The sequence below is a fragment of the Ursus arctos genome, unplaced genomic scaffold, assembly GCF_023065955.2.
Source record: "Ursus arctos isolate Adak ecotype North America unplaced genomic scaffold, UrsArc2.0 scaffold_9, whole genome shotgun sequence".
Taxonomy (NCBI): domain Eukaryota; kingdom Metazoa; phylum Chordata; class Mammalia; order Carnivora; family Ursidae; genus Ursus; species Ursus arctos.
In genome coordinates this window covers 21600914-21616191 of record NW_026623111.1, presented here as the reverse complement: position 1 = coordinate 21616191, position 15278 = coordinate 21600914, and the positions used below count along the sequence as shown (strand labels likewise).

At 38.5% G+C, this 15278-nt stretch overlaps 1 pseudogene; it reads left to right on the top strand.

The window, feature by feature from the left end:
- The first annotated feature begins 5558 nt into the window (after positions 1–5558).
- Positions 5559–6472, top strand: LOC113266738 (tubulin alpha-1 chain-like; annotated as a pseudogene).
- Positions 6473–15278: the final 8806 nt, after the last annotated feature.

Below are 15278 nucleotides of genomic sequence, written 5' to 3'. Positions count from 1 at the left end.
CAAGATTAACGTGACCAAAATTGGAATATTGATCTTTCTCTCAAACTTGCTCTTATATAGCCTTTCCCATTTTGTTAATGGGAATACTATCCTTTCAGTTGCTCAGGAGGAAAACACACACACACACACACACACACACACACACACACACAAAACCCTTTGAAATCTTCTTTGCTTTTTCTCACATCCGACCAATCAGGATAATCTGCTGTCTCTATGTTCATAATATACTAGAATTTGACCATTTCTACTGCCCTCACACAAATACACGGAAAGAGGCCATTATCATGACTCATTAGCCAGCTAATGCTAATGCCCTTGCTTGCCAACAGACTGTACTCGGTAAAGCTACCAGATGACCCCACTGAAACGGTCCTATCACTTGATCCTTTTGTGCAGACCCTTTAACACGTTCCTATCCCAGAGTAAATTCTAAAATTCTGAGGATAGTTTACTTGTTTTTTATCAGCAGATTAGGCATGCTTCTGAACCAAGTCATTTCTTTGTTTTCTCCACTGCCTACAGTCTTCTTTGATATCTGTGAATGGTTTGCCCCCTTACCTGCATCAGGATGCTGCTAAATTTTTTTAGTTGATTCTTTAGTGATGAATAAAATTGTCCCTCATCACACATATACTTCCTATTTTCCTTTCTGCCTCTATTTTATTCACCATTGCACATATCATTAATGAATATATTATATACTTTCTTTATATTCTGCCTTACTCAAGGATAAATGGGATATGCAGGAAGCCAGGGACTTAGTCAGTTTCATTCACTGCTATCTCTTCCGGTGCCTAGCATAGTTTCTGGTACTTAATAGATATTTTCAAATGAAAGAATGAATGGGTGGCTTGAATTTATGAAGAAGATAAAACTCCACATACCAAATGAATATTAGATTATTCCCCTTCTGCTTATTTTTGTAGTAGGTTGTGCCGTTCTTTATTGAGCGTTGTTAGTAATCATAGCATGATGAAACTGAACTAAAAATTGGGGGTAGTTATGAAAAAAATTAGTAATAAGCGATGCTTATCTTTGAAAATATTTTTCTCCTGGTGTGGATTGATATAAGGTTAAACCTATTCCTTTGGTGCTCAAACGTTATCAGGGGTGATTTTGGTAGCAATAACATAATCAAAATACACATACCTTTTAGGTTTTCTAGATATGTAAATATACACTGACCATCTCAAAAATATAAAAGAAGGTAGTACATTTCATTATCTGACTAAATTACTGCTCAGCAATTCTCTTAACCAAAATACACACACACACACACACACACACACACACACACACACACACCCCGTTAATTGTATTGGTAGATGTAAAATTTTTTAAAAAATCCTTGCTTTTTACCTTTGTTAAATTTGGGGTGTGTGAATAATATATTTACTTTTTCTTCTGTATACTCTACACTCCCTTCAAAGATATGTTTAAGGATTGCATATTAATTATTTATTTAGTATATACGGACACAACACTGTTGCTAATAGATAAAGATTCAGGCAGAAGTATGTAGGTCTCACACAAGATGCACAACAAACACTTTACTTTAGTGATTGTGTTGGTAGAAGGAATATATTTCAAAGAAAATGTTGTACTCTAAAAATACTGCTTGCAAACCTCTTCCCAGATTTCTACAAGAAAGGGAAGAGTTGCTGAGAAACCAGTCCAGACTATTTCTCAACATGGCCCATTTTGCCATTATTATTCACAAACTCTACAGGCCACACTGAAATGTTGAATATTCTGTCTCCTATTTTCCCAATATAACCTCATTATTTCTTCTGTGTTGGTTTTCTTTAACTACCCACCCTTTCCCTTGTCATTGGTTTGATGATTCTTGCACTTTATTAGGCTTTATTCAAATCCTTTCTTTAGCCTGGAATGATATCTTAACATCTCTCTCCTAAAGAAATATATTTTATCTCTACTATATGTCCATATGGAATGCTTTGGCCCTGTTTATGTTTGTTGCTCTTTGATCCAACAATAGAAATGCAAGTTCTATCCAATGCCTAATAAATATTACTGTAAAAATAAATAACAGAAAAATTATAATAGCTAAAATGCATAAACCAAAATATACTAGAGATGTAAGCATACATATATCCATAACCATTCATTGCAATTAAAATTTACAAAAATTATCCCAGAATTACACAAGCTAAAAATAATCAACACAGAAAGATAGTGATTATACTGAATATAGAGAACAAAACAAAATTAGTACTGCCTAGATATTTACATAACAATTTAACATTCCTTCCAAAAATCTAGATTTAGAATTTTGACTTAGAAAAATTAAACTTTGTAAAAGTAATACCCAATATAAAATCTCACAGTGGTAAAAGTTTGAAATTTTTATTTTATTTTTTTAACTATTATTATTATTTTATTGGTAAGGAGTCCATTTCTATGACTATCATGAAGCCCCGGCTGGGTTAACAGTAATGAGTCCTGGAGGTAACTACACTCAACTCTGGACATTCTGGCTGTAAGTACTCTCCTTTCTCTACCTCAGCTGAAAACTCAGACTCATGAGGCCTCAATTGTGGTTCCTTATTCCCAGAAGATGCCAAAGACCTCTACGCAGGAGGCATTTTCAGAGGAGAAGACAAGTTTTTCTTCCCAGAAGACAAACCCTCTACTTTGCTTTATAAGGCAGACAACAACCCCAAACCACAGACAGGTTGGGACCTGTACAGGCCTCAGTGAAGTTTGAAAAAAAATTTTTTTTTAAGAGTGTATTTTGTTCATTTGAGAGAGAGAGAGAGAGAGCACAAGCAGGGGGAGAAGCAGAGGGAAAAGAAGAAGCAGTCTCCCCACTGAGCAAGGAGCCTGATGTGGGACTCAGTCCCAGGATTCTGAGATCATGACCTGAGCTGAAGGCAGACGCTTGACCAACTGAGCCACCCAGGTGCCCCAATGAATCAAATACTTTATAGGGTTTATATAATAAATGATCATACAGATTGCATCAGTTTAAAACAGAAACCAAAAGAGGGGTGCTTGGGTGGCTCAGTCGGTTAAGCAGCCGACTCTTGATTTTGGTTCAGGTAATGATCTTGGGTTCCTGGAGTCAAGCCCTACATCAGGCTTCATGCTCAGTAGGGAGTCTGCTTGAGGATTCTCTCTCTCCCTTTCCCTCTGTCCCTGTCCGTGCTCATACACATTCACCCTTTCTCTCTAAAATAAATAAATAAAACTTAAAAAAAAAAGAAACTATGAAAACATAGAAACAGTTTGATTATTATGCATTGAAAATATAAGAAGAAATTAATTTGGTTTAATATATTATGCTCTAGGAAATATAAGCAAATTAGGTAAAATCACTAAAATATTTGTTTTTACTTTATAACTAAAGGTGCAAAGTGAAGGTATAAAAGTTATAAATATCAAAATGCGAAGTAATATACCAGAACTGTATATAAAACACTATAATTACATACTAATTTCTTGAAATCGAGGGTATGATTTGGTTCTCCCAGAAGAGATGGAGCATGGGCACTGACTCACCTGTGGCATCAGGAGAAAGACAGAACCACCATTCAAATAGATAAGAAAACTTAACTAAACTTTTTAAACAAATTACTAAAGGTTGTGTGTGAGCTAGTGAGGTAATAGAGAAATTCTGAGTGCTATAGATTCAGGGGGAAAGTGCATCCTCTCATAGGCTCTTCTTCAAGGACTTCTGTTGGGTGCTCACAAGAAAGAATGGTGTGGGAAAGAGACTGGACAAAGCCTTCTTGGGTGGTGAAGGTCTAGAGGAGGGGAATAACCACAATACAGAAAAGAATAAACTTCAACATAGGCCTCAAGGAACAAAAGCCTTCGGCTGCTGAGAAAAAGGTAGCAAACCCTGGCATCCAAGGTCGCAGTGAAGACCAGTTATAGCTGGAAGAAATATAAAAGAAAGAGCCATTGAACCCTAGAGGAAGGGCAAAAATCATCCAGGTCCCAGACCATTAGTGATTCCCCAATGCTGGAAAAGGGGGATGAGTCACAGGGAAATTACCACCCGTCAGACATAGGGACAAAGGTCCTGCCTAAGAATTAGGTTGAAGGAGGATAACAAGGAACCCTCTCTGACCACTGACCATCAGGTTAGCAAGTATGGAATAACAAGTGAGAGGGGCTACTGTTGAAAAAGCACAAAAGGGCAGAGAGCGATTATCTGCAACACAGACAAAGCCTAAGGCAAAGGGTTGGAGTAGGAAAACTAAGAGAAGAAAAACCCTAACCATCTCCACCCTAAAAGGGACACAGAACAGAGGAATTTGAAGTTCCTGTGAATTGAAGGTAAAAATAACACCAACAAAGTATAGAACCAGTTCAACAGTCTAGATTGACTCAAACTTCATGCTTTAGGTAAATTTTTTGCTAAGCAGAAGTTGTCTGATACTGGGAGAGCAGTGGGTAGAGGAAATTTTATAGCAATAAGCACTTTAATTAGAAAACAAGGAAATTCTTCTATTAGCCATTTAAATTTACCTCTTAATAAATTAGAAAAAGGAAATCATATTAAACCTATGCCAAATAGAAAAATACAATAAAGATAATTGATGAAAACAATGACATTAAGAATAGAAATATATTAGAGAAAAATCAGTGAAACTGAAAATTGGCTCTAAAAAGATCAGTGAAATTGGTATACCTCTAGCCAGATTGATCAGATAAATTAGAATACAATACAATAAAAAAGAGAAGCCATAACTTGGCAGTAGAAGAAATGTAGTATAGAGGGAATCAGCTCGGATCCTATAGGCATCAACTATGAAAAGGGGATACTATGAATAATCTTATGTTTATAAATTTGACAACATAGCTGTAGTCAACAAATTCCTTGAGCAGCACAAATTATCAAATCTCATAAAGCTCACTCAATAGATAGCCTAAATGGAGAGCCTGAACATATATATATATTTATTTTTATTATTTCACTCTTTATTATAGGGGCCTTTCAATGAATGTTACCGAATAAAAATGAAAACATAAGTTCAAACGAAAATCCATACACAAATGTTTATAGTAGCAATATTCACAACGGCTAAAAAGTTCATACAGCCTTTGGATGCTGAGTAGGTAAGCTGTGGAAGAAGTAGACTAGAGACTCCTACATAGGCGAGCCTGGGGGGCCCAGTCGGTTAAGCGTTTGCCTTCAGCTCCTGTAAGAATCCCAGGGTCCTGGGATCCAGATCTGTATTGGGCTCCCTGCTGAGCAGAGTCTCCTTCTCCCTCTCCCTCTGCTGCTCCCCCTGCTAATGCCTACTCTCTCTCTGTCAAATAAATAAATAAAATCTTAAAAAAAAAGACTCCTACATAGCAGTAAAAACAAAATGAGCTGCTAACCTATACCTTTAGAATATATAAATCTCTAATGATTAAAGCTACATGAAAGAAGTTAGGCTCCATACACACACACACACACACACACACACACACACACACAGAGTACATACATACATGCATGCATATGTGGATATATATATATATGTGTATATATATATATATATATATACACACATATATATATACACTTATAATCTCTGATATCTGGCAAGGAAGATGCTGTCAACAACTATGCCTGAGGTCACTACATGGTGGGGAAGGAGATCATTGATCTTGTGCTGGAGCAAATCCAAAACCTGACAGACCAATGCACCGGGCTTCAGGGTTTCCTGATCTTCCATAGCTTTGGGGGTGGCACTGGATCAGTCTACACGTACCTGTTGATGGAGCGGCTTTCTGTTGACTACGGCAAGAAGTCCAAGTTGGAATTTGCCATCTATCCCGGCCCCCAAGTATCCACAGCAGTTGTGGAACCCTACAACTCCATCCTGACCACCCACACCACCCTGGAACACTCGGACTGTGTCTTCATGGTAGACGACAAGGCCATCTAGGACATCTGCCACAGCAACCTGGACATAGAGCACCCTACCTACACGAACCTCAACCTACCAACGGCTTATTGGCCAGATGGTATCCTCCATCACTGTCTCCCTGCACTTCAACGGGGCCCTCAACATGGACCTCACAGAGTTCCAGACCAACCTGGTGCCCTAGCCTGCATCCACTTCTCCTTGGTAACCTACTCCACCCATTGTCTCAGCTGAGAAGGCCTACCATGAGCAGCTGTCGGTGGCAGAGATCACCAACACCTGCTTTGAACCCTCCAACCAGATGGTCAAGTGTGACCCTTGCCACAGCAAATACATGGCCTGCTGCATGCTCTACCGTGGAGAAGTGGTACCCAAGGATATGAATGTCGCCATTGCCACTATCAAGACCAAGAGCACCATCCAGTTTGTGGACTGGTGTTCCACAGGTTTCCAGGTTGGCATTAACTAACAGTCCCCCACAACAGTGCCTGGGGGAGACCTGGCCAAGGCGCAGCGGGCAGTCTGCATGCTAAGCAAATACCACAGCCATTGAGGAGGTCTGGCTGGATGAAACACATTAGAATGCATAGAGCAATACAGTATTCCAGCAGGAAACAGCCTTAGGATGTCACTAAAAAACAACATGAAAACACCATATACATATATATATGTATATGATCCAGGAAGGAGAATCTGTCTTTCTTAACTTCAGTTACATGCTTACCCTCTAACACTGCCAAGCTCTCTAGTGCCAAATAGAACAGGGGAGGAAAAAATTCTCAGTGGAACACTGGAATGGTCTTACTAAAATGAGGAAGGAATGTGTGTATAAAAATTATGATATATAATTATATAATTATAATTATGTATATATAAACATACATGTGTGTATATATAAATATATATATATATAGTATATAAAAAAATCTTCAACAAAAAGTGCACAAATGTGCTCAAAACCTTCTATGGAAACTGGCATAATATCCCAATGGCATATCTGATGAAAGTTTTCCTCAAAGTCAACCCCATTTGAGCCTACTTCTTGGATATTTGGTACTTGTTAACCATTTATTGACATACTGAAGAAATGCTTTAATGAAAAGTGGAGTTCAATTAAATGATGAGTTTAGTATTACTACCTGCTCATAGGAGCATGAAGACATTAAGGAGCTTTATACATTGACTTTTATTCAGATATTTTCATTCTTTCAGCCTTCCAAGGTTCCTATAAGAAACTGAGATAAAAAGGAGAAAGGCGACATAAGTGGAACATCTGAGTGACACATAAAATATAATATTTGTATGAAGTGCTTTCTGAAACATGTGGGGAATAAAATAATTAGTAGTTAAGTAGAATCGATGCTACATGTGGAATGGGATTTTATAAATTCTGAAGTTAGTCCTGTTCTGACACCTATGATGAGTAACAGATCACTGAGAGCTGAGCTCCCAAGGGGAGGGGGATCCCAGCCTAGCTGGAGCTGGAAAGAGGCCGCTGTTATTTTACACCCAGTATATGGGTGCTGGATGAAACACATCAGAATGCATAAAGCAATCCAGTATTCCAGCAGGAAGGAGCCTTAGGAAGTCACTAACATGAAAACAAAAACCAATTTCAGAGAAAGTCACCAAATCACTAGGATTTGTGTGACTTCCAGAGAAATGTAACCAGTGGATCTTGGTGAGGAGAACTAATGTTTATTAAACAACTTATTATTAAACAGAAGCTTGACGCAGTTATTTCACTTAAGTTATGCCCACAGGAGCTCTGGAAGTTAGGTGGTAGTATTCCTATTTAATATAAGAAGACACTAAGCCTCAGTGACCTTTAACCCGTCACCTGACTCTAGAGCCTATTAAGTGAATGAACCAGGCCTCCAACTGCCAGTTTATTGGTTCCACTCCATCAGGTTTTCATCTTCCATAATTACGGCCCACATATTCTTTCATTATCTATCATGAAATACCTATCTGGTATTACATGTGTGACATCACAAAATTCACTGGTTCTCAAAGTGTGTAGGACATCCTGAAACCCCAAAACATAATCTCATAGACCTCTTTCAGAGTAACTATTTTAATTTGTGTGATTTTTCTAAAGAACTGGATTTGTAATACTGCATGTCCCCAAAGCCAACTCTATATAACACAAATTGAAGATCTCAGTTATCGTCTGTTCTGGAAATACTTCAGCAGCCTAAAGCACTGCATCCACAAATACAGGTCAGTATATTCACTTTGGGGTCTTGACATTTGTAGAATGACCATTGGCCTTGCTTAAATTCTATCAAAAGTCATTGTCAGCGAAGTACTGGGAACATAATAAGCACTCAAGAAATTCACAAATGGCCAAAATTTCATTAGTCTCAATCCTCCTTGAAATTGAATTGGCTGCTCAGACTTCAATTTTGCCTTAGCTTAGCTGTGAAAAATAGACTTTTAAAGAAATGTATTAGAAGTTGTTTTGTTACACATCTTACCTCAGACCCACGAGTCTGGATCAGAGCTCAGTAGAATCACCAAGGATATTGTACTCCCTAAAAACATGAAATCCAGTTTAAAAAAATAATAAAAAACTTACAAAAATGTCATTTAAAAAAATAACAGAAAAATAGTACTACTAAAAGCAGAACAGGACTGGGCCCAAATTTCAACTAAAGGAGACCTTCAGTGAAGACTCTTTAGACATATTTCAGCGTGTTCCATTTTGAAGGAGTCAGCACAGGCAGGATTAGACAGGTAAGGTAGCAGAACTCTATGCAAGATATTACAAATCAACCGGAAGAAAAGACAAAATAAAAATCCTGCCCTTGTCGTATGTCTAATAATATTTATGTATGCAATGTAACAAGAGGAAAATAAATATGAGCTGTTTTACTGAGCTAAAGAGAATGAAAGCTATAATAAGGAGCATTAGTGATGATGCCCATATATTTTTCTGAGGTTTTTTTATACAGATTGAGATGAGCCACATAATAGAATCAATGTAAATAAAAGCCCTGCTGGTACTAGTTGCCTGTGAGGTGGGGCATTTCTGGTGGAGAGAAAGCACTTTATCCGGAAAACATGCCATTTAAATAATTGAGGACACCTGGTGTGAAGAAACTAAGGCCAATTTTACTGATTTTCCTTTCTTTTATGTATTTTTTTGTGTTTCTCCATTAAATGTGAAAAGGAAAATTAAATGTGATTATACCTGCCAGTTGCATCTTCCAGGAAGGTAAAACTGTTTATATTTTGAAGAACATTATAAAAATACTTGGCTTACTCATCACTTAAGTCATTATGAGTAATTTATATTTGGTATTATATTACTAAAAAGTTTTCACTTTACTTAGAAAATGGGTTTCTCCTTATGAATAGTTTCTACCAAGAGAATCTATCTATTGAATTGTGGAGTTCTTGAATATCAAACATTGACCCAGCACACCATATTTTCAATGATTACTGTATTTTATTGTAGAATGTTAGAAATGGATTTAGAAAGCATTGTAACTTGTCTACAATGTAGTCTTTCTTTCTTTATTGCAGTTATTTTTTTTAAGATTTTAATTATTTATTTGAGAGAGAGTGACAGAGAGCACAGGTGGGGGGACAGGGAGAAGCAGACTCCCTGCTGAGCAGGGAGCCTGACATGGGGCTCGATCCCAGAACCCTGAGATCATGACCTGAGCCTAAGACAGATGCTTAACCAACTGAGCCACCCAGGAACCCCTGTTTATTGCAGTTCTGATGCTAATTTAAAGTCTTCTAAGAATTCAACTGTCCTATATAACTATTTAAATCAAAACCTGGTCTTAAAGATGATTCTAAGCACCTGAGCACATGAAAAATAAATTATATAAACATATGCATATATATACATATAAATATATATTATATATAAGAATATACATAATATATAGAAATATATACAAGATACATAATATGTAGGAATATATATAATATAATGTATATATGATGGACAGAATGGTTTCTGTCCTCAGGAAGCCTACTGTTAGAAAGTGAGATATGTATTGAACAAGCAATTAAAGGACATGATATGTTACTCATTCGAACCTACAGGATGTTTGGAAACATATGACAGGGTGTTCCAACCTAGTCTTGCACAGGAAGAAAGGTCTTGGATTAAGATAATTTTTAAAGTGAAGACCTAATGAAATGGAGGGAGAAGGAATGGGGAACATACTCCAGGCTGAAGAATTTAGAGGCAGAGGGGTATAGGTAAATGCCATATTCCAAAAATCAAAAGCAGTTTATTGTGACTGGAGAGGAGAAACCAGTTGGAAGTTTGGTGAGAGTGAAGCCTGGGAGGCTGGGGAAGAAGCCGAGTGTGAGTCCTATATTGTTTATTTGAACTGTATTTTATAGAATAAGAGGAAACTCTGGAGGTAGTCAAACAGAAAAGCGTTATGATCAAAAAATAGTTTTGGGGGGTTGCCTGGCTGACTCAGTCAAGCATGGGACTCTTAATTCCAGGGTTGTAAATTTGAGCCCCATGTAGCGTGCAGAGATTATTTAAATTCTCTTAAAAAATAATTTTGGGAAATTATTGAGCTACAGTGAGGAGACTGGGTGTTCAGAGCAGTGATAAAGAGAGGACAGAAGTATCCCAGGGGAACGAGCTAGAAAGCTGTTACTAAAGTAAGTAATAGCAATATTATGAAGAATCAAAGGAGAATTAGTGATACATTGGGAAAACAGGAAAAGTATGCCGAACGTAAGGTAGATATAAAGGGTGACTGGCAAGTGCTATGCGTGTGTGTATGCACATGTGAGTTTTAATCAGCTTAATGCAGGCAAGTAGTTAAATATTTAATTAATAATGATTTGTAGAGATAATAATTTATCAAGTATCTCTCCATACAAATCAATTTGTTACTTCAAGAAGCACCCCTATTTGTTTCTTTTAGCTATCTTTTCTAGTTTTTCTTAAGTGTATTCATATCTGCATATAATCTTCATATTATAGCTTGACATCAATTTTAGACATTTTCTGTTTACTTCCCACTGATGGAGATTAACTCATGTATATCAACACCACCCATGGTCTCAACCCCTCCTGCCAATATGCTTATGTAAGTTTATCTTACACAGTTTAGTTCTATTATTTGAATAATGTTGTTACACCTTCATTTCTATATTCCATCAACGGCAGAGACCGTCTCTGTCGGTGTCTGTATAGGTTGGCACTCCACCAAATTGCGGATCTTAGTGTTTGCTCACTTCCTTTCGGGTCACCTCCTTCCTTCAACTGCATGGCTTCCATTTCACCTCTCGATTCATGTTATCTTATGTTCAGCAGTGGCACATACATGTACTTGCCCCTTTGGTATGTAGAGAACATTTTTCTATAATTCATATCATCCTCCTCATGAGCTCCGCAGGTTGGACGCTTCCTTTGACATAATCTCTCAATCTCTACTTGTACCCTGTTATGGCATGTCTGGTTCTTAATGCCTGTGGAAGGGAGGAGAAAGCAGGACCTCTACCCTGCAGAGTCCAAAGATGGAGGGGAGGGTCACTTCTCCTTCCACATGAAGTGGCTGGCCAGGTAGGTAAGAGAGGATTTTCCTTTATTACTATCTTCAAAGTACGTGAGCCTATAGTGCAGTCATCACGTGTTTTCGGCTTCCACTAAAACATACCAATCTGACCCATGTGTAAACCATGTTCTTTTTTTTCTTCCTATGGCTGATTCTCAAGGATTCCTCATCTGGACACAGGTATTAGCTGGGGGAGTAATGGGGATCAGTAATGGGGTTTTTGATCTTCTACTCAGTTTGATATACCTCTTGCATGATATGGCGGACTGCTCTTGGGCCCACCCAATCTTTGTGGATCTCACAGAATCCAAGTCATAATGGGAAATTTCAGACGTGTGGACATTTGGTTTTGCATGTCCAAGCATTCTGTCTCTACCAAGGCCCAGTGGCATCGAGCCCCGCATCAGGCTCCTCTGCTGGGAGCCTGCTTCTTCCTCTCCCACTCCCCCTGCTGGTGTTCCCTCTCTCGCTGGCTGTCTCTCTCTCTGTCAAATAAATAAATAAAACCTTTAAAAATAAAATAAAATAAAGCCATGGATTATTCCAGATCCAAATCCAGATTCCCTATGTAATCATATAATCCAGTACCTTGATTAATTACCCTAAGAATCTCACCCTACATTCCACCATGCTCCCCAGGACCCCCCAGCACAGCATGACTAGGTCTGTCACCTCCTTAGGGTTTAGTCCTCCTTTTCTCTCCCTGTTGGCCCCAACATGTGCCAGCTGGGTTAGCCAGCAATGTAGAAGAAGGGGGATAAGAAGGCAAATCCTGAAGCGAACATGTTTGCCAGGGGAAAGCCTTTTGAAGTCTTCTAGGCAGGGAAGTAGTGTTAACTGGAAAAGATAGGCTACTTTGTAGTCTCAGAAGTTTCAGGAACAGCAGGTGATTCAAAACATTTGTGATCATCCACCCAAATGGCCCTATTCCTATTCATTTTCTAATTAGGGCTCTCACCTTCGTAGAACAGACTTCCTTGCTTGGGCATTTACCATACTCTAGAATACAGCCACCGTATTAAGTTCTGAGCCCGGTCTTCCTGTTTCTCCCTCCCCACTGGAGCAGAAGAGAACTTTTGTAAGCTGCCAGGAAAGCCCTATCGCTTTCACACTCAACTTTCAATTGCTCTTTAATCCCTAGAGTCTTTTGTCATATTTAGCTAGATGTCAATGGCATTTAGCAATAACCTTACAAACCCACTGTCTTTATCGTTATTCTTTGCCTGTACTTTTCAAAAGTCTGACAAATTAGGTCAGCTAGTACATTCCCTCCTACCTGTAAACCATCTCAATTCACTGACAGTGAGAGTTTTAACAGTTGAACTATTGCCTTGTGCCAGGGATGTCATCTGGATTTACCTAACACTAGTGACTGGGAGAAAAGTGATTCAGCCCCATAACCCCATTTTATCACTCCCTTTCTTGTACCACTCCTGACAAGCTATTGCAGATTATATTCTCTAGAAGTAGAAGCTGAGATGGAGTGTAGCATATAAAATGTTTATGAGTGATCCACACTTGTGAAAGAAAGCAAGACTGGGCAGAGGAAAAAGTCTAATTATGCTGCTGAACTACAAAAACCATAGCTATTTTCCACAGGGAAGTCTGGAGCAAAAACGGCCCATCAGTTTACTCAAAAAGTTAAAAATAGAACTACCTTATGATCCAGTAATCTCACTCCTTGGTATTTTCCAAAAAAAAAAAAAAATTACAAGAACGCTAATTCAAAGGGATACATGCACCCCTATGTTTATAGCAGCATTATTTACAATAGCTAAACTATAGGAGCAACCCGAGTGTCCTTCAATAGATGAATGGATAAAGAAGATGTGATGTGTATACACACACACACACACACACACACATCCACACACATGGGAGTATTAATCAATCATAAAAAAAGGATGAAGTCTGGCCAATTGCATCAACATGGATGAAGCTGGAGAGTATAATGCTAAGCAAAATAAGTTAGAGAAAGACAAATATGATATGATTTCACTCATGTGTGGAATTTAAGAAACAACAAATGAGCAAAGGAAAAAAGAGAGAGAGAGATAAAACAAGAAACAGATTCTTAACTATAGAGAACAAACTGAGGGTAACCAGAGGGGAGATGGGTGGGGGGTGGGTTAAGGAGGTTGCTTGTCCTTATGAGCACCTGGTGTGGTATGGAAGTGTTGAATCACTATATTGTACAGCTGAAACTATATAACACTGTAGGTCAACCATACCGGAACTAACACTTAAAAGAATAAATGGCCCACCAGAGGTGTCCTGGCCCAAAAAGACTGGGACTTTCAACCCCTACCAGCATCAGTCATTGAATATAGGCCACATTGGGTAGGACATGCTCTTGGATAAGGTGGCTCTTTGAGGCAAAGAACTGACATCCTTCCTTGAAAAAAGATCAGATAGTGCTTGTTGGTGTCTACCACATTCCTCCATCTTGGCTCCTCCCTAAGAAAACATCCTGATGAATATGGGGGTGAAGAGTGGGGAAATCATAGGAAGTGATTTAAACAGGTCTTTAAATTCATCTGAGTGTCATATAGAGTTCCTCTAACTCCTTTGGCTCTGGGTAATTTGTGGGACTTAGATAGTGAGGTTGGTTTTTGATGAAACTCATCATCTGATATCTTTTGGCTTGACCCAGGAACAGCAACCTCCATCTAGCCACTAATTCACTGTCACCTGGCTCTCTCCATTACAGAGAAGCCTCTGAGTCTACTTCCTGTCTCCATTCTTCCCTTGTGCCTGCTAGTTTACTATAAGTCACTAGGTTCCACTTGGTTCATTGTATCTACTACCTAGAAAGTCCCTGCAACTCTTGCTAGCTCTCAAATTTTCTGCTTTTGAAATTCTATTTCATTGAAACTTCCTTATTTAGAAGCTGGGGCAGGGGCACTACCCTCCATGCCCTATATGTTCCTATTAATACACTATTACTTCCAACTTTGTAGTTAGATTGGGCTATATGACTGCTTTGGGCCAATGAAATATAAGCAAAAAGGATTTGGGTCACCCCCAAAATGAGGCATTAAGAAACCCATATAGAATTCTCCAGAACCTTTCCTTTCCTTCCAGAGTAATTAAAGAAGCTGTTTCCAGTGATGGAGCCTCCACCCATCATCTCTGGGTGACTGTAAAGCTTAGAGACCCCAAGGTGGCAAATGAAACATCAATGATAAAGAACTGCTTGCTGTACTGAACCACTAAGATGTGGCGATTGCTTCTGACTGTAGCAATTAATATACAATGCCACAGGGAAAGTGTGATTGGACTGGAGGAACTAAAATGCCTTCTTTTGCCCAACCATGCTAATATGGCCTGGCCTTGGTAGAGGTGAGGGGTTGTCCGTTGGTGATAAAATGTTCCCCATTACATGCCTCCTTACTTTCTGAGCATGAGTTTGGTAACATGCACCTCTCTCTGTGCTTTGTCCTGGAAAACATGTAAATAGTGTTTATATTACTAGGATTTTATTAAGATATTTACTATAGAAACAAATGTTGTACTATGATGGCATTTACCTGTTTGGCTCTGTTTTTCTTCCATTGTTAGATTGCCTTGTATATTCTGCCTTTATCATATATTTAAGGGCACTATCCAAACTGTAGATTCTCCTTTGTTTCCCATACACCAGCCTCAAAAAAATTCATGTCCCCCTATTTTCATCTCTTATCCACACTGATGACTCTGTAGGCCAGGCTCACGCCTGCTTTCCTCGGACTTCACCTTGCTATCCCCTGAGGGTGCTCCACCCTATGTATAAAATAGTAGAATAAAAAGGAACATCTATGTTAGAACCAACCTGATTAAAAAAATAAAATGCTTAAATATC